The sequence below is a fragment of the Gopherus evgoodei genome, chromosome 9 (assembly GCF_007399415.2).
Source record: "Gopherus evgoodei ecotype Sinaloan lineage chromosome 9, rGopEvg1_v1.p, whole genome shotgun sequence".
Classification (NCBI taxonomy): domain Eukaryota; kingdom Metazoa; phylum Chordata; order Testudines; family Testudinidae; genus Gopherus; species Gopherus evgoodei.
This window is the reverse complement of record NC_044330.1, coordinates 64,565,404-64,586,000: the sequence shown is the minus strand read 5'-3', so window position 1 is coordinate 64,586,000 and position 20,597 is coordinate 64,565,404. Positions and strand designations below refer to the sequence as shown.

Here is a 20,597-nt window from a genome sequence, read left to right as displayed (position 1 = left end):
CCTGCCATCTTCCACATGGCCACTTCTACAGATGCCCCTTCCCTGGTACTGCTCTTGCTCAGCAGCCCTCTGGCACCATTCCTGAGGGTCACCCTACCCTACTGGCTTCCTGCCATGTTGGGAAAGACAGCTCTCATCCTAAAAGATCAGGTGGGCCAACCAGATGCAGAAGCCCACACTATCTTTTCCTACTGCACAGCTCAAGATCAGAGATTCACCTTGGGTGCAGAAACTATTGTGCACCCAGAAAGCAAGCCATCACTGCGCAAAGAGGGATGAAAAGGCCTACCAAAGCCTGGGATTGAACCAGGAACCTTTAGATTTTCAGTCTAATGCTCTCCAACTAAGCTACCTTAGAAGCTGTTTAGCAGTGTTTTGGCCTGCTGGTTCTCTGTCTGGATATTTTTAGCAGCAGTTGCACACAAAAAGAACTTCATTGGGAGTGGCCCATGAAGACAAGACTCACTTTTGCCTGCCTTGCTCAGTTTGACTTACTTCCTCATCCTGTTCCTGCCTGAGTTCCCGGGTTGACCTGGTGGCAGAAGGCGACTGGGAGCCAGTGGCGCGGGGAGAAAATGAGCTGGACCTTGAGCTAGACTAGACCCTGGCAGTGAGAGTCTGGTCACCACTTGCCGCCCCACCCTGTTGTCCTGGATTCCCTCACTGGGCATCATTTAGGGAGGGAAGTGGGGCTTCTGCTTCCCCTCCCCAATTTTCACACGGCAGAGGAGTGCAAACAGGAAAACTAACGGCTACTCCACACCCCCACTGGAGGAACCCAACACACTTAGCTGTCGCGAGTAAGAAGTGACTATTGTCTGACACAGCCTGTCCCTGAGGAGCTGGAACAGCAGCTGCCGCCTCCCCCTCAGCTCCAGGCTGTGGGAAATGCTCATTGCCTGGCTGCATGGGCGGATGTTGCTCCCTGCTTTGGAGAGTGTCTGTATTGCTCTGTCAACCTCCTGTCTTCACTGAGCCAATCTGGTAAGGTCCCAAGTGCTCCCTCCGGCTCGGCAGCTGAGAGTCTGTGCGGACATCAGCCCCCCCTTCCAGCCCCCACAGGCAGGAGCAGCGCCAGCCCCCCCCCCAGCACCACAGGGGCACTCAATGCACTTCCTGTGGGGAAATGGCTCCTTGTCTTCCAGCTGCTAGAGAGAGAGCAGTGTCTGGCTCACCTTGAGGAGAGAAGAGACCTGATGAGTGCTGATCTCCCTCAGTCTCCCACGCAATGCTGGTCAGTTTTATTATCACTGTAATAGTCAGTGCTTCCCTTCAGGGCTGGCCCTAGAGGGATGCAGGATCCGGAACAAATCCCCCCTTTTCTGCACCAGGCCCTGCCCCCACTCCACCGCTTCCCCCAATCCCTCACCCTTGTCCCATCTCTTCCTGCTCTGCATCTTCCTGCCCCATTACTATATCTCCCCCACATCCTCCTGTCCCCGCTCCTCCCTGTCAGCCCCCCAGCACCTCCAGGTAGGTAGACAGGTAGGATCACTGGCAGGCAGGAGGCGCTGAAGGGGAAGAAAAGGAGCTTGTCTGCAAGGCCTGTATCAGGGGCAGAGCTGGCTGCCAGTGGGCGCTGAAAAACTTTTCTTCCCCTGTTAGTGCTGGAGCCCCGTAGCACCCATGGATTTGCTGACTAGGGTCCTTTCACACTGTCTATAGAGCAGGAACAAGGGTTATGGCTGATCTATTTGACATGGGGCACTAGGTGAGTGGCAGAAGCTTCAGGTGCTGAGAGTTTGCCTGACACCTCAGGGACACAGTGTGAGGTGGTGTCCCAGGCATCTTCATGAAAGGAGAAGAACAGGATTTACTTAAAGGATTCCATCCACCTAGATTTGAAAGTATCTTGCTACCTGATTGGTCCTCTGGTCAGGTGTTGCAGGTCACTGTTTGTTAACCCTTTACAGGTGAAAGAGACATTAACCCTTAACTATCTGTTTATGACACGCCCCCCAAATCGCAGACAGTGGGGAACCTCACTGGCGGTGATTTCTTCCTAGAACTTTAGAATAAACAGATTAATATAACACATACACCTGTACATATACTACTAAGTATGTAAACTACAAGACTTTCTACATTTCAAGGACAAATTTCAGCCAGTGGATTCAGCTACTTTGTTAGAAGCTCCTGAAATGTGTTGAATTTCAAAATCAAAATCTTGGAGAGCTAAACTCCATCGAAGCAGTTTTTTGTTGTTCCCCTTGGCAGTATAAAGCCACTTTAGAGCAGCATGGTCGGTTTGGAGCAGGAACCGCCGTCCCCAAACGTATGGGCATAGCTTTTCCAGGGAGTAGACAATGGCGTAGCATTCCTTTTCACTGACTGACCAGTGACTTTCCCTCTCAGACAGTTTCTTGCTGAGAAACACGACAGGATGGAAGTTGTGATCCGCTCCTTTCTGCATGAGAACTGCTCCTATACCATGCTCAGATGCATCTGTGGTTACTAGGAATGGTTTGTCAAAGTCCGGGGCCCTTAGCACAGGGTCAGACATGAGCGTTGCCTTAAGTTGGGTAAAGGCTTTTTGACACTCATTAGTCCACTTGACTACATTCGGCTGAGTCTTTTTGGTCAGGTCGGTCAGTGGAGCAGCGATTTGGCTGTAGTGTTATACAAATCACCTGTAATACCCTGCCAAACGTAAGAAGGATTGGCCCTGTTTCTTTGACTTTGGGACAGGTCACTTTTGGATAACATCCACCTTGGCCTGTAGGGGGTTTATTGTTCCTTGACCCACCTGGTGTCCAAGGTAAGTCACTCTGTTTTCGCCTATTTGACACTTTTTGGCCTTAACAGTTAGTCCTGCCTGCCTGATGCGCTCAAAGACTTTTTCCATGTGTTCTAGGTGTTCGGGCCATGAATCAGAAAAAATGGCCACATCATCGAGGTAGGCAACTGCATATTCGCCCAGTTCTGCTAGTAGACCATCCACCAGCCTCTGGAAGGTGGCGGGTGCATTTTGCAGCCCGAAAGGAAGTACATTAAATTCATACACCCCTGCATGGGTGATGAATGCTGACTTTTCCTTGGCAGGTTCATCTAGCAGTACTTGCCAGTACCCCTTGGTTAAGTCTATTGTAGATATGAATTGGGCACATCCCAACTTTTCCAATAGCTCATCGGTGCGTAGCATTGGATAGTTGTCTGGATGAGTTACCGCATATAGCTTACGGTAGTCCACGCAAAAGCGCATTTCCCCATCTGGTTTGGGTACCAGAACCACTGGAGATGCCCATGCACTGGTAGATGGGCGGATTATACCCACCTGTAGCATGTTCTGGGTCTCCCGTTCTATAGCAGCTTGGGCATGATGAGACACTCGGTAGGGTGGGGTTCTAATTGGGTGAGCATTACCTGTGTCAATGGAGTGGTATGCCCGTTCAGTCCGTCCTGGGGTGGCTGAGAACAATGGGGTGAAGCTAGTGCACAGCTCCTTGATTTGTTGCCGCTGCAGACGTTCCAGGGTGGGTGAGAGGTTCACCTATTCCACGCCACCTTCACTTGTTCCTTCGTAGTAGACACATTCAGGCCACTCATCTCCTCCCATCTCACCCATCTCCTCCCTGGACTGTAAACTGGCAAACCTGTAAGCCTCTGGAATAAAAGGGCTTGAGAGAATTAACATGGTAAACTTTGGGCTTTAAGGAGAAATTGGGAAATGCTATGAGGTAATTAACAGCTCCCAGGAGCTCTTGGACTGTGAATGGCCCTTCCCATGATGCTTCCATCTTATGGGCCTGTTGCGCCTTCAAGACCATAACCTGGTCTCCTACCTTGAAGGATCGCTGTCTGGTATGTCTGTCATACCAGGCCTTTTGCTCTTTTTGAGCATCCTTTAGGTTTTCTTTAGCAAGGGCTAAAGCATATCGGAGGGTGTTTTGTAGGTTACTTACAAAGTCCAGAATGTTAGGGTTGGTCTACACTACGGGGGGAAATCGATCTTAGATACGCAACTTCAGCTACTTGAATAACGTAACTGAAGTCGAATATCTAAGATCGGATTACTCACCCATCCTCACCACACAGGATCGATGTCGGCGGCTCCCCCTGTCGATTCCGCAACTCCTTTGTGGTTGATGGAGTTCCGGAATCAATATAAGCGCTCTCGGGGATCGATATATCGCGTTCAGATGAGATGCGATATATCAATCCCCGAGCAATTGATTTTAACCCGCCGATACGGTGGGTAGTCTAGACGTAGCCTTAGTCCCTGGAGAAGGCTTAAACCCCTCCCATTGCTGCTTCACCAACTGTAATGGCCCCTTAACCTCTTGACCATACACAAGTTCAAATGGTGGAAACCCTAAATTGGGCTGTGGTACAGCCCTGTAGGCAAAAAGTAACTCCTGCAACACTAGGTCCCAGTCATTGGAGTGTTCATTGACGAATTTACGTATCATGGCCCCCAAAGTTCCATTAAACCTTTCCACCAGGCCATTGGTTTGATGGTGGTACGGGGTGACAACCAAGTGGTTCACCCCATGAGTTTCCCACAGTTTTTTCATGGTTCCTGCCAGGAAATTAGATCCTGAATCTGTAAGGATGTCGGAGGGCCAACCTACCCTGGCAAAAATGTCTGTTAGGGCCAGGCACACAGCTTTAGCCCTGGTGTTACCTAGAGCTACTGCTTCCGGCCATCAGGTAGCAAAGTCCACGAAAGTCAGTACGTACTGCTTTCCTCTGGGTGTCTTTTTTTGGGAAAGGACCCAGAATATCCACAGCTACTCGCTGAAATGGGACCTCAATTATGGGGAGTGGCTGGAGAGGGGCCTTGACCTGGTCTTGGGACTTCCCCACTTTTTGGCACACCTCACAAGACTGGACATACTTGGCAATGTCTTTGCCCATCCCCTCCCAGTGGAAGGACTTCCCCAACCTGTCTTTGGTTCTGTTCACCCCAGCATGACCACTAGGATGATCATGGGCTAAGCTTAAGAGCTTCTCCTGGTACTTAGTTGGAACGACCAACTGTTTTTGCGGCTGCTAGTCTTCCTGGTGTCCACCAGAAAGAGTCTCCTTGAATAAATGTCCTTGTTCTACAACAAACCGGGATCGGTTAGAAGAGCTGAGAGGCGGTGGGGTGCTCCTTGCCGCCACCCAAGCTTTCTGAAGGCTGTCATCTGCTTCCTGCTCTATCTGGAACTGTTTCCTTGAAGCTGGAGACAACAGTTCTTCCTTAGATTGTGGACTTGGGCTTGGTCCCTCTGGAAGTGATGTAGGTGATGGGGTTGTTTCCATTGCTGGTGAGCCACTCTCCGCTGGTGCACCAGGTGGTATTTCAGGCTCTGGCTGAACCTCTTGGGTGTGGTTGTCTGCTGCTTCTGCCAGTTCAGGCTCGCTGGCTCCCTCTGGCGTTGGGGTTGAAGATGGATTTGCAAGCACTGTCGTCAGTGTTGGCAATGGTTCTGGTGCTGGCTGATTTTCCCGTTCCTGATCTGGGACTGGGAGCAATGTGGCTGTTTCCATTGTTGGCATGGGATCCAGGTCCACTACCTCTGTCTGGGTCTCTTGTAACACTGACGGGGCCCCTGTGGACGGCTCAGGAACAGGAATGGGTCTGGAAGCTTGCCTGGTTTGGCTGCGGGTAACCATTCTCACTCTCTTGGCCCGCTTTACCTGGTTGGCCAAATCTTCCCCCAGTAGCATGGGGATGGAATAATTGTCATAAACTGCAAAAGTCCACATTTCTGACCAGCCTTTGTACTGGACAGGTAGTTCAGCTATAGGTAAGTCTATAGCTTGTGACATGAAGGGGTAAATTGTCACTTGGGCCTTTGGGTTGATGAATTGGGGGTCGACGAAGGATTGGTGGATAGCTGACACTTGTGCCCCCGTATCTCTCCACGCAGTAACCTTCTTTCCACCCTCTCTCAAAATTTCCCTTTGCTCCAAGGGTATTTGAGAGGCATCTGGGCCTGGGGATCTTTGTTGTGATGGTGGTGTAATGAACTGCACTCGGTTGGGGTTCTTTGGGTAGCTGGCCTTTATATGTCCCAGTTCATTACACTTAAAGCATCTTCCAGCTGACTTTTCACTGGGTCAAGGTGGGTTACTGGAGACTGGTGAGGTGGAAGAATAGGGCGTCTGTGGCTTTCCTTGAGTTGTCGGTGGGGTCTTGTGCTGCCCTCGGTTATAGGGTTTATTGTCGGTGTGCCCCCTGGTGTATTCGCTCCCCTTAACAATTTCCTCAGGAACACCATCTACGAACTGCTCCATTTGTATCAGGAGGTGCAGCTCGTCCAGATTGTTAACCTTTGTTCCTGATATCCAGGCTTCATAATTCTTTGCAATGTGGTAGGCGTGTCGGGGGAATGACACATCTGGTTTCCATTTTAGGGCTCTGAACCGCTGACGGGGAAGTTCAGGTGTTATCCCTATTCGGTATCTGACCTTGGTTTGAAAAAGTTTATAGTTGTTCATTTTCTCCTTAGGCATTTCAGCCGCCACCTCTGCTAAAGGTCCACTGAGCTGTGGCCTCAGCTCTGTCATGTATTGGTCTTCAGGGATGCTCTACCCAAGGCAGGCTCTTTCAAAATTTTCTAAGAAGGCCTCAGTGTCACCACCTGCCTTGTAGGTGGGAAATTTTTGGGGATGTGGAACAACAACTGGTGAAGTGTTATTAGGATTGGCTGTGTTCTGTTGCTTAGCCTTTTCTAATTCCAGGGCCTGCTGGTAGGTCTCCTTCTGGAGTTCCAGCTATCTTTGGTGGTCTGCATCTTTGGCTGCTTGCTCTCTTTTGTAGGTTGCCTCTTTGTCTTCTTGTTCTCTTTTGTGGGCCGCCTCTCTTTCTCTTTCTCTGAGCTGCGTCTCTTTTTGTTTTATTTCTAGTTCTTATATTTTTTTTCCATGTCTCGCTTTTGCTCTGCTTCTTTCATTTGTTCCTCTGCCTCCAGTCTCACTCGCTCCTGTTTCAGGGCACCCTTGGTAGTCATGATTCCTGCTTTCTTGTGTTGGGGTGCCCTCTGGTGTTTATTGCCTGAACTGCTGTTCCTCTGCTGCCTTCTCTGTTGCTAAGCAACAGAGTCTTTCTAATAAGCCTTCCCGAATAAAACTAGAACAAAAAGAAACCTTTCATTTGCATGTGTGTTCTGCTTGTGTAGTTGACTCACAGCTGGAGTTCTATTGTCTAACAAAAGACCCTTGTTAAACTTAATGGCCTTTGCCTGAGGCAATATCTGTGCACAGCCAGAACGGAGCAAGGAATAAAAAATCTCTGGCTGTAGTTTTAAAAAACAAACAACCCCCTTCTCTCTGCTTACAACCAGCTAGCAGAGAAAAGAAAATTAATAATCTTACTGGCTTTTGGATTGTTATATTTCCCACATGCTGCCAACATGTCATAGTATAATTCCCAAATCTGGACCTTAGCGTCCAAATTATGGGTACCAGCATGAATTCCCCTAAGCTTAATTACCAGTTTAGATCTGATAGGCTGCCACCAATCAGGTTTCTGAGTACCTGATAAACTCTGGTCTTCCCAAATCTTCCCTGGGGACCCCAAGACCCAAATTCCTTGAGTCTCACAACAAAGGGAAATAAACCATTCCCTCCCCTCTTTACCTCCTCCCAGACCTTTCCTGCCTGGGTACACTAGGAGATCACCGTGATTCAATTCCTTGAATCACCCCTTCCCCCTCCCTTCTTCCCGGGAGAGAGATACAGAGATAAACGCCAAGAGCAGATTTTTCTTCCCTCCTCCCTTTCCTTTCTCCCACCAATTCCCTGGCGAGTGCAGACTCCCTTCCCTGGAGTCTTACAAAAGATAACCAAAAAAATCAATTAGATTCTAAAAAAGAGGAAAACTTTAATAAAGAAGGAAAAACATAAAAATTGTCTCTGTAATCAAGATAGTAAAAGTTACAGGGTCTTTCAACTTATAAACAATAGAAAGAAACTTTCTCCAGCAGAAACACAATTTAATCTACTTCAGCAAGTACACATCTGCAAATGGAAAAAAACAAAAGACTATAATCGCCTTTTTTTCTTACTCACAATTCTGAGTAGATAAGAGACTGTAGCAGGGAGATTGGCAGAAACCTGGTTGCGCCTCTAGTCCCGTCCAGGACCCAGAGAGAACAACGCACAAACCCAAAAACAAAGGCTTCCCTCCACCTAGATTTGAAAGTATCTTGTTTCCTGATTGGTCCTCTGGTCAGGTGTTGCAGGTCACTGCTTGTTAATCCTTTACAGGTGAAAGAGACATTAACCCTTAGCTATCTGTTTATGACAGAAGGGCCTCCTGGCCAGGGAAGAATGATGTAGCTGGAGTCTTGTTTTTCACATTCGCGGTGCGAGTACAGAAGATGGTGGAGCTCCAACCAGGGAGAGCATTACTGGTAGACTTGTCCTCTGTGGCACTGGTTACTGCTATATTAGTGTGTATGGTCCCCAGTTAAGGCATAAGAGGGAAGATCAAAGCCTCTCTTCCTCTGGACTGCATAATGTTTGTTGTTGGGGGGAGGATTTTAATTATGTCATCCGGCCTGAGGACTGCTGGTCCCGTTTTCCTGACCGTCAGAGGAAACATTTTTACAATGAGCACCACCTGGCACAGGTCTGTAGTGACGTCAGCTTAGAGGAGCTCACTCCAGTCACAGAGGGGGTTCACTTTTCTGCGGGGACAGACCAGGACTCTCATTGACCGGATTTATGCTTAGCTTTTGTGTCTTTAGCATGTTGCTTCTCAGATTCTTTCTTGGCCTGCCTTGTTACACTTTGACACTTAACAGGCCAGAGTTTGTGCACCTTCCTATTATCCTCACTAGGATTTGATTTCCAAATTTTGAGGGATGACTTTTTGCCTCTAAAAGCCTCCATTACTCGGCCTTTTGCTTAGAGTGGTGTTCTGCTAGTCCTCCTATTGTCGTTTCTGATTTAGGGCAAACCTTTCATCTGAGCCTCTAATTGCAGTGTTTTTAAACGGTCTGCATACTGCTTGCAGGCACCTAACACTTGTGACAGCAGCTCCTTTTAATTCTCATCTAACCATCTGTACTTATGCTGATAGCTTGACTTCAGGTCTTTAACTTTGAGAGGTAGCTGAGAAGATGGTAAATCAGACAGAAACCCATTTGACAAACCTCTTCATTTCCTTGTTATTTCCTGACTTCTTTATTCATCGCCTTTTCCTAATTTCCTGGCTGAGGCACCGGCCTGCCAGGGAGCTCCCCGGCACCTCTGGCTGCCTGGACTGAAGGCAAGAGGCAAGCCTGGGCATAGTGAGGGCCTCCTGTCCCAGCCTGAGGTCGCAGTACTTCCTCATCCCTTTTCCCACCCGCACCGACAGGTGGCTGCTGTGGGAGAATACGAGGGAGACTCTTGGGGCACTAGGCAGCTCTGTGTGGCTGTCAGGGGAAAGAGTCGAGGCTCCCAACTTGACCTGCCATTGACTCGCATGGCTCTACACTCCATCACCTGAGGTGGGCCAGGGTGTGGATGTGACCGAGGCTTGGGCAGCATGGCCGTGCTTTCCTGACGAGGCATGAGGCAGGCCAAGGGCTTTGCACAGCGTACAGGGAAGTGGGAGGGAGACATCTTTGAGCCTTCGTGTCTCATCCTTTTCTCCTTGGGCAGAGGCGGGAGGAAGCGAAACGTTCCCGGCTAAAGGTTTTGCCCTCGGCTTTGAGGATTAAGCCCGAGCCTCCAGCACGGCTGCCGGGAGATGGGCTTTTGCAGTGCGACTCCCACACTCTTGTAGGCAGCAGGTGAACCCACTTTGTCCAGGAGAGAGCCTTCAAGATGGCAAAAAGGGAATATCACCGCTCCCAGAAGACCTTGAGGAGCCCACGAGGAGCCTTCAGTGGCATCCCTGGGGGAGCATAAATCCCCCTCCTTTCCATTAACAGCTGAACTCACTGACCCATGATACCACAGAGACACCTACCAGCAGCTGGTTTGCCAGGGCCGCTGCCTGGCACCCTGCAGCACTTCCTGCCAGTGCCAGAGTTCGCAAGGCACTAGCCTGGAGCCAGAGCCTCTGGTTGCTGCCGAAGAGAAGCCAGCCGAGTGACACAGTGAAAGCGTCCTGTGCCCATAACACAGAGGTCGATCAATCAAAACCCCTTTCTGCTACCTCTGGGCCTCCTTCTTCCTACACTGGGCCTGCAAGAGAGGGGGCAGCTTGCACAGCATCAAGAGTCTAACCTGTGTGGCAGGAGGTGGCTGACGCCCGCAGCCTGCTGGGGAGCTTGCAGAAGTTATTAAGGGACAGAGACTCCTCAATGCCCTTAATAACAAGGGTTTGGGGTTCACTGAGGCCAGTAAGAGGGGTCACTATCTCAGCCCTGTAACCCTGGGTGTCAGGTCACTGTGCAGTTTTGATTTAGAGCTCAGATCCCAACAACTGACCAGCAGCCCACAGCCTCCCCCTGGGTCTGCCCCACTTAGTTAGTCCTTACAGGTAGACCTTACCCCCCCTTTCCAGCCCCGGATTCGCCCCCTAATCATCCTACTGCCACTCAGAGCCACAGACGTGGAGGTGCTGAAGGAGGGAGGGTGACTCTAGGGTGGGGTTCTTCTCTAAAGATGCCTGGTAGAAAGGTGGTGCTCAGCTCTGTCAGTCACCTGCCTGGTAGCCTCGCTGCCAGGGGATGCAGACATTTCTGTAAGGTGCAGAAAGGGTCTAGTTGGTGTTGAAGTAAATGCAAGAAATGTGCGTTTCTGAGAGGGAATTTTCCTCTCTATAGCAGCTGTAAACCAGGGCCCTAACAGATAAAGTATTTGTTTCTGAAGCCAGAGACTGTGGGTTCAAGTCCCATTTGGGGTGAAAACCAACTTTCTTTCTGTATATTGCAACAAAACCTTGGCCTTATTTTCAACAAGGAAGCTGGGAGATGTTTGAGCACAAAACCCTAGATCTTGGGAACAATCACCAAGGATATTAGTCTGGTGATCTAATGGATGCAACCACACCCCCCTATCCTAGGGCAGTGCCATCTGAGAACCAGGATCCATGGAGCAACATTCCCCCTCCTGCCCTGACAGGTGGGCTGTGCAGATGATGGTGGAGGGCAGTGGGGGAGAGGAGGTTGCACTAGTGCTGTGTGGGATGTTCTGCACCAAGGATAAATGGAGGGGGTCATGCAGCCTGTGTCTGACACTCCACAGTGCTACATTCACTCCAGGAACAAGTCAAATCCTGCACCAAGGGTGGTGAAATCCCATGTGAGCACACAGTGCCCCTGTCCACCACACATGCTTCACACACATCAGCTGCACCAAAAGAGACAAAAACTGCACACTGAGGAGACAGTTGGTTTGTTTCCGGGTTGCTTTTATTTCCAAAGGTGCTGAAGTATGATCTCTCTTCTTTTTCCGTGGGCAGAAATGCAGTGGAGGAGACTCTCACATCCCTGAGCTGCCAGGTGACAGTGGCAGGAAGAAAAAGCACTGCAATGAAATTTAAGAAACATTCATAAATAATTTAACAATGAGAAGTAATTAAATAAAAAAAATCCAATGGACACACATGCTGGTGTCTTCTTCCCACCCCAGAGAGAGAGGGGCAGGGAGTGTGTGAAAGGCGGATGGTTAAGTCTGAGGGAGCATATTCATACTTCATACAAGTTAAACAAATTATAGCAGCCAGCTACAAAATACTCCACTTGGTAACATCAATACAGAATATATCAATCTACAAGCAATACAGCCATACACAGCTAAGACAGGGTGTCCACTTAATACCAGAGTTCCCACAGCCAAATAGCTGGAAGTGCCTTCACAGTCACTGCTAAATGAAACAACATTGTGCATAACCAAGAGCAGCCCTGCTGTGCCACTAGGAAGGCCTGTAGGAAAGTCAGCAAATCAACCTATGATTCTGTGCTTCTACTTAGTAGTTACCAAGTGTGATCCATGAAAGGGTGGGTAGGTAGCTCCCTTGATTGGACACCCAGCCAGCCAGTAGCTATAAAATCCCTCTGAGGCCTGGTCTACACTATGACTTTAGGTTGAATTTAGCAGCGTTACTTCAGTTTAAATCTGGACCCATCCACACGACAAAGCCCTTTTTTTCAACTTAAAGGGCTCTTTAAATCAATTTCTTTACTCCACTTCCAAAGAGGGGATTAGCACTGAAATCGGCCTTGCCCGGTTGAATTTAGGGTAGTGTGGACGCAATTCAACGGTACTGGCCTCTGGGAGCTATCCCAGAGTGCTCCATTGTGACCGCTCTGGATAGCGTTCTCAACTCAGATGCACTGGCCAGGTAGACAGAAAAAGGCCCACGAACTTTTGAATTTCATTTCCTGTTTGACAGCGTGGAGAGCTGATCAGCACAGGTGACTATGCAGAACTCATCAGCATGATGTGCACATTGCCCGGCCCATACTTTGTGAGAAGTCTATGACCATGTCTATGTCCTCATCACTCTCGTCACCGCACTGCTGTCACCTCCTTGCCTGGTTTTGCTTTTGCAGCTTCTGGTTCTGCGCTGAAAAAAGACATGAAACAATTGTCTGCCGTTGCTCTAATGGAGCAAGGGGTGACTGATGGCATGGCTTACAGGGAATTAAAATCAACAAAAGGGGTGGCTTTGCATCAAGGAGAAACACAAACAACTGTCACACAGAATGGTCCACTCAAGGATTGAACTCAAAACCCTGGATTTAGCAGGCCATTGATTTCACAGAACAAATCAGGTCAATTTCTTGTTTTGACCCATCTGGCTTTTACATCTTATGCTGGTTGTACAACTGCTAGCCATTGTCATCTCCTGGTTGCTCACCAGAAGACGGTGCACTATGACTGCTGGTCATCATCATCTCCTGGGTGCTTGACAGAAGATGGGAATGACCTGGCTGAGTCACTCCCATGTTTGCCCAGGCGCTCCTAACTGACCTCACCGAAATTGACTAAAAGAGCACCCGAGTATGACAACGATAGCTATCAATCATAATGCACCTTCTGCTGCCAAAAGGCGATGAGTGACTTTTCTGCTCCTTTCCCGCAGAACCACCTCAAACATACGGTCAATGGCATCAATTCAATTCCTTGCCATAGTAGGACGTCGGGCATTGTTGCACCCCAGTCCCTCTGAGGTGATCATCTGGTTCCTTCCGGTCTTAAACGCTAGGAATGTGACTCAAAGGGCCACAACAGTCCTTCTTGTCTGCTCCTATGAACTATCCCTCATCTGGGCAAAACAGTTACAGAGACTGTTTCCTAAGTTAAAACGATAGCATTTTCCCAATGGGAAAGGGATGGAAAATTTCTCTTCTTTGGGAGACGAGGGAAAGAATGATCCAACCCATGCAATTAATTCTGGAAGGTAGACTAAGGAGAGCGGTTTAAGAACCTACACAGAATAGACTAAGGGTATGTCTACACGACGGGATTATTCTGTTTTTACAGAAACCGGTTTTGTAAAACATTGTATAAAGTCAAGTGCACGAGGCCACACTAAGCACATTAATTCGGCGGTGTGTGTCCATGTGCCAACGGTAGCATCGATTTTTAGAGCGTTGCACTGTGGGTAGCTATCCTGTAGCTATCCCAGAGTTTCCGCAGTCTCCATCGCCCATTGGAATTCTGGGTTGAGATCCCAATGCATGATGGGGCAAAAACAGTGTTGCAGGTGATTTTTGGGTAAATGTCGTCACTCAATCCTTCATCCATGAAAGCAACGGCAGACAACCATTTTGCGCCCTTTTCCCCTGGATTGCCCTGGCAGATGCCATAGCATGGCAACCATGGAGCCTGTCTTACCTTTTGTCACTGTCACCGTATGTGTACTGGATGCTGCTGACAGACACCGTACTGCAGTGCTACACAGCAGCATTCATTTGCTTTTGCAAGGTAGCAGAGATGGTTACCAGTTCCCTATTGCACCATCTGCTATTGTAAATTGGCAATGAGATGATGGTTATCAGTCATTTTGCATCCTTTGCAATTGGAAATTGGCAATGATGATTATCAATCCTTTTGTATTGTCTGCTGCTGTCATGGGTGCTCCAGGCTGGCCTTGCTGAACGTGGCTGGGGCTGCATGGACAAAAATAGGAATGATTCCCCTGGTCATTCCCTTCTTTATGTTTTGTCTAAAAATAGAGCCAGTTCTGTCTAGAATATGGGGCAAATGTACTAGAGAACCAGAGAGCACAGCTGCTTGGGGTCAAAGCCCCAGAGATCTTACAGAAATGATGAGCTGCCTGCCATTCTAGAGGCTCTCCGTGCAACAACCCCACCTGTTGCTTCCCTCCTCCCCCAACCCTCCTGGGCTACTGTGGCAGTGTTCCCCCATTTGTGTGATGAAGTAATAAGAATCACTGAGTTGTTAGTGAGATAAAATGCGGGGGAGGCAGGCTCTAGCTGCTATCATAGTCCAGGCAGGACATTAAAGGGTCAGGGGGAGAAGAGCGCTGCTATGATAGTCCAGGGAGTACAGAATCTTCTTTAGACATGAAAGGGAGGGGGGCTGATGGAGCTCGCTCTCCAGCTGCTATGATGAGGACTGTTACCAAGCCTATTGTACCATCTGCCAGGAACGACTGGGAATCATTCCCATTTTTACCCAGGTGCCCCTGGCCCACCTCACCAAGGCCAGCCAGGAGCACTTATCAGCTGATGATAGCAATGACGACCCATCACTTTGCACCATCTGCCACCAGGAAGGGGAGACTGGTGCTCAGCGCTGCAGCACCCTGTTTACCAGCAGCATGCAGTAGACGTAGGGTGATATGGAAAAAAAAAGGCAAGAAACTATTTTTTTCCTTTTTCTTTTGAGTCAGGGTGGGGGAGGAGAAGGGTGGATCCCTGGGTCCCCTAACCGTAGCTCCACTTGTCCTACCCTTGGGGCCCCTAACCCTAGCTCCAGGATCCCTGCCCGTGAGGCCTCTAACCGAAGCTCCAGGGGCCCATCCCATCGGGACTCTAACCTTACCTCCAGGAGTGCTACACGTGGGACCTCTGTTCCTGCCTACAGGAGACCCGCTCGTGGGACCCCTAAGCCTAGCTCCAGGGGCCCTACGACTTGGTGCCCTAACTATAGCTCCAGAGACCTTACCTGTGGGTCCCTAAGCCCTGGCTACAGGGGTCCTACCCGTGGGGCCTCTAACCCTAGCTAAAGGGGCCCCATACCTGGGGACTCTAACCCTAGCTCCAGGGGCCATACCACTGGGGCCCCTAACCCTAGCTCCAGGGGCCCTACCTGTGGTTCCCCTAACCCTAGCTCCTGGGTCCCTACCCCTAGGGCCCCTAACCCTATATACAGAGGCCCTACCACTGGCGATCCTAACCCTAGCTCCAGGGGCTCCACCCCTGGGACCAATAACCATAGCTCCAAGGGCCCCATCCCTAGCTTCAGGGGCCTGACCAATGGGACCTCTAACCCTAGCTCCAGGGGCCCTGCCTTTGGGGCCCCTAATCCTTTCTCCAGGGCCCTAGCTGTGGGGCCCCTAACCCTAGCTCCAGGGGCTCTACCCCTGGGACCCTAACCCTAGTTCCAGGGGCCCTATCCGTGGGACCCCTAACCCTTGCTACAGGGTCCCTACCCATTGGGCCAATAACCTGAGTTCTTGGGGCCCCAAACCTGAGACTCCTGACCTTAGCTCCAGGAGCTGTACCCCTCGGGCCCCTAACCCTAGCTCCAGGAGTCTAACCCTTTGGCCCCCTAACCCTAGTTTCAGAGACCCCACCCCTGGGACCCCTAACTCTAGCTCCAGGGGCCCTATCCCTGTGACTCCTAACCCTAGCTACAGGGACCCTAACCCTTGGGCCCCTAACTATAGCTCCAGAGGCCTTACCCATGGGACCCCTAACACTAGCTCCAGGGACCGTACCCGTGGGGTCTTATGCCTAGATCCAGGTGCCCTATCCATGTGGCCGCTAACCCAAGCTGCAGCGGCCCATCCCGTGGACCCCTAACCCTAGCTCCAGGGGCCCTACCAGTGGGGCCCTTAACCCTAGCTCCAGGGGCCCTACCTGTGGGACCCCTACCTCTAGCTCCAGTGGCCCTACCCCTGGGGTGCCTAAACCGAGCTCCAGATTCGCTACCTGTAGGGCACTTAACCCTAGCTCCAGGATCCCCACCACTGGGGCCGCTAGCCCTACCTCCAGGGGCCCTACCCGTCGGTCCCTTAACCCTAGTTCCATCGGCCCTACAGGTTGGACCCTTAAACCTATCTCCAGGGGTCCCACTCCTGGGACCCCTAATCCTAGCTGCAGGGTCTTTACCTGTGGGACCTCGAACTCTGCCTCCAGGGGCCCTAACCGTGGGTACCCTAACCCTAGCTCCAGGGGCCCTACACGTGGGACTCCTCACACTAGCTCCAGGGGCCCCACTGCTGGGACCTCTAACCCTAGCTCCAGGGTCCCTACCCAACAGGCCCTTAACCCTAGCTCCAGGGGCCCTATCCGTGGGACCCCTAACCTTAGCTCCAAGGGCCAAACTCTTTGGGCCCTTAACACTAGCTCAAGAGGCCCTACCTGTGGGACCCCTAAAAATAGCTCCAGGGACCCTACAAGTGGGGCCCATAACTCTAGCTCCAGGGGCTCTACACGTGGGACCCCAACCCTGCCTCCAGGGGCCCTACCCATGGGTCCCCTAACCCAGCTTCAGTGGCTCTATCTGTGTGACCCTTAACTCTAGCTCCAGGGGCCCTACCCGTGGGGCCCCTAACTCTAGCTCTAGGGTCCCTACCCGTAGGTCCCCAAACCCCATTTCTAGAGGCCCTACCTGTGGGACCCGTAACCCTAGATACAGGGATCCTACACGTGGGGTCCCTACCCTTAGCAACAGAGGCCTAAACCCTGGGATCCCACCATAGCTCCAGGGACCCCATTCCTGGGGTCCCTAAACCTAGCTCCAGTGGCCCTACCCGTGGGGACTCTAACCCTATCTCCAGGGACCCTACCCATTACACCCCTAACCCTAGCTGCAGGACCCCCACTTCTGCGACCCCTAACCATAGCTACAGGGGCCCTAACCGTGGGGCCCCTAATCCTATCTCCAGTGGCCCTATGCCTGGGACCCCTAACACTAGCTCCAGGAGCCCTACCTCTTGGGAACCTAACTATAGCTCCAAAGGCCTTACCCCTGGGGCCCCTAACCCTAGCTCCAGGGCCCCATCCATGGGGACCCAATTCGTAGCTCCAGGGGCCCTACCCGTGGGGCAACTAACCCTGGCTCAGGGGCCCTACATGTTGAGCCCTTAACCCTAGCTCCAGGGGCCCTATCCCTAGGAAACCTAACCATAGCACCAGGTTCCCTACCCGTGGGGCCCCTATCCTAGCTCCAGGAACCCGACCCTTGGGGCCCCTAACCCTAGCTAAAGGATCCCTACCTCTGGGACCTCTAACCTTAGCTCCAGGGGCCCCACCCCTTGGACCCCTATCCCTAGCTCCAGGGGTCATGTCCGTGGGGCTCCTAACCCTGGCTCCCGGGGCCCCACATGTGGGACCCCTAACCTGAGCTCAAGGGGCCCTACCCTTGGGAACATTTACCCTAGCACCAGGGGCCCTACCCGTAGGTCCCCTAAGCCTACCTCCAGCGGCTCTACCCGTGGGACTCCTAACCACAGTTCTAGGGCCCTTCCCGTGGGGTCTATAACTCTAGCTACAGGGGCCCCACACCTCGGACACCTAACTCTAACTCCAGGGGCCCTAACCCTGGAATCCCTAAACCTAGCTCCAGGGGCCCCATCCCTGGGACTCCGCACTCTAACTCAAGAGTCCCCATCCCTGGGGCCCCTAACCCTATCTCAAGGGGCCCTGCGCATTGGGTCCCTAACCCTAGCTTTAGGGGCTCGACCCCTAGTACCCGTAACCATAGCTCCAGGAGCCCCATCCCTGGGGCCTTTAACCCTAGATCCAGGGTTCCTATGCGTCGGGTCCCTAACTCTAGCTCCCAGGGCCCTCCTCCTTGGACCTCTAACCCTAGCTCCAGAATCACCACTCCTGGGAACCCTAACCCTAGCTCCAGGGTCCCCATCCATAGGGCCCCTATCCCAACCTCCTGTGGCCCTTCCCCTAGGGCCCATAAACCTTGCTTCAGGGGTCCCAACCCTGAGGCCCGTAACCCTAACTCCAGGAGCTCTACGCATGGGGCCTCTAACCCTGGCTAAAGGGAACCTACACGTTGGGCCCCTAACCCTAGATCAAGGGGCCCTACCACTGGGTCCCCTAACCCTAGCTCCAGGGGCCCTACCCGTGAGGCTCTTAACCCTAAGCCATGCTCCAGAGGCCCCATCCCTGGGGACTCTATCCCTAGCCCCTGGGGCATTGCCCGTTGGGACCCTAACCCTAGCTCCTGGGGCCCTATCCGTTGGGCTCTTAACCCTAGCTAAAGGGGCCCCACCCTTGGGACCCCTAAGGCTAGCTCCAGAGGCCCCATCCCTGGAGACTCTATACCTAGCCCCTGGGGAACTGCCTGTTGGGACCCTAACCCTAGTTCCAGGTGCCCTACCAGTGGGGGCCCTTACCCTGGCTCCAGGGGCCCTACACGTGGGGCCCCTAACCCTAGCTCAAGGGGCCCTACTCCTTGGATGCCTAATCCTAGAACCAGAGTGCCTACCCGTGGGCTCATAACACTAGCTCCAGGAGTCCTACCCGTGGGAAGTCTAAACCTGGTTCCAGGGGCCCTAACTGTGGGGCCCATAGCCCTAGCTCCAGGGGCCTTACCCGTGGAACACCAATCCCTAGGTGCAGGGGCCCTACCCATGGGACTCCTAACCTAACTCCAGTGTTCCTACACATGGGGCTCCTAACCCTAGCTAAAGGGGCCATACCCATTGTGCCCCTAACCCTAGCTCCACGGGCCTCAGCTCTGGGACCCCTAAGCCTAGCTCCCAGGGCCACTTCCCTGGGGCCCCTAACCCTATGTCCACGGGCCCTACCCATGTGGTCTCTAACCCTAGCTGCAGGGGCCCCATCCCTGGGGCCCCTAACCATATCTCCTGGGGCCCTACCAGTGGAGCCCCTAACCCTAACTCCAGGGGACCTACCCGTGTGGCTCCTAACCCTAGATCCAGAGGCCCTACACCTGGGGCCCTAACCCTAGCTCAAGGGTCCCAACCCTTGGGTCCCCTAACCATTTCTCCGAGGTCCCCACCCCTGGGACCCCTTACCTTAGCTCCAGGGGCACCATCCCTGGGGCCCCTAACCCTAGCTCCAGAAGCCCTACCCGTGGGGCCCCCAACCCTGGCACCAGGAGCCCTACTCGTAGGCCCCCTAACCCTAGCTCCAGGGGCCCTACCCGTGGGACCCCTAACCCTAGCTTCAGGAGCCCCATTCCTGGGGCCCCTAACCCTAACTTCAATGGCCTTACCCCTGGGACCTCTAACTCTAGCTCCAGCGGCTCTTTCAATGAGGGCCCTAACCCTATCTCAAAGGGCCCTACGCATGGAACTCCAAACCCAAGCTCCAGGGGCTCTACCCGCGGGAAACCTAACCCTAGTTCCAGGGGCCCTAACCCTTGGGCCCCTAACCGTAGTTCCAGAGGCCTTACCCGTGGGGGCCCAATCCCTAGGTGCAAGGGTCCTACCCCTGGGGCTTCTAACCCTATTTCCACGGGCTATATCCATGGGGACTCTATCTCTTGCTCCAGAAGCTCTACCCGTGGGGCCCCTACCCTTAGCCCCAGAGGCCCCACCTGTAGGACCCCTAACCCTAGCTCCAGGGCCCTACCCCTGTGGCCCCTAACCCTAGCTCCAGGAGCCCTACCTGTCTGGCCCCTAAACCTGGCTCCAGAGGCCCTGCACGTGTGGACCCAAACCCTAGCTCAAGGTGCCCTACCCGTGGGGCCCCTAAACCTATCTCCAGGGGCCTTACCCGACAGACCCCTATGCCTAGTTCCAGGGGCTCTACCCGTTTGGCCCCTAATCCTTGCTACAGGGGTCCCATTCCTGGGACCTCTAAGCCTAGCTCCAGGGGCCCCATCCCTGGGGCCTCTATCCCAAGCTACTTGGGCCCTGCCTGTTGGGACCCTAACCCTAGCTCCAGGGGCCCTACACATGGGGCCCCTTACCCAAGCTCAAGAGGTCCCATCCCTGGGGCCCCTCACCCTAGCTCCAGGGGCCCTAACCGTGGGGCCCCTAACCCTGGATCCAGGGTCCCTACACATGGGGCCCCAAACCCTAGCTCAAGGGGCCCTAACCCTTGGATCCCTAATCCTAGAACCAGCGTCCCTACCCATGGGGCTCCTAACACTAGCTCCAGGGGCCCTAACCGTGGACTCCTAACACTAGCTCCAGGGGCGCTTCCCTTGGGGCCCTAAGCAACTGGGCAGGTTGCTGACAGAGCTGAGCATCACCTTTCTGCCAGCCATTTTTAGAGAAGAACCCCATCCTAGAGTCACCCTCCCTCCTCCAGCACCTCCACGTCTGTGGCTCTGAGTTGCAGTAGGATGATTAGGTGGCAAATCTGGGGCTGGAAGGGGGGTAAGGTCAGCCTGTAAGGAGTAACCAGGTGGGGCAGACCCAGGGGGAGGCTGTGGGCTGCTGGTCAGTTTAGATCAAAGCTGCACAGCAACCTGACACCCAGGGTTATACCTCATCAGGAAAGTGCAGCCATGCTGCCCAAGCATGAGTCACATCCGCAGCCTGGCCCGCCCCAGCTGACAGCGCACAGAGCCACACGAATCAATGGCAGGTCGAG

The 20,597-nt window shown here is 52.6% G+C and overlaps 1 non-coding gene across 1 annotated transcript; it reads right to left on the bottom strand.

Moving 5' to 3' along the window:
- Positions 1 to 286: 286 nt before the first annotated feature.
- TRNAF-GAA lies at positions 287 to 358 on the bottom strand. Its single transcript has one exon. It is a non-coding gene; the product is annotated as a tRNA-Phe (tRNA).
- Positions 359 to 20,597: the final 20,239 nt, after the last annotated feature.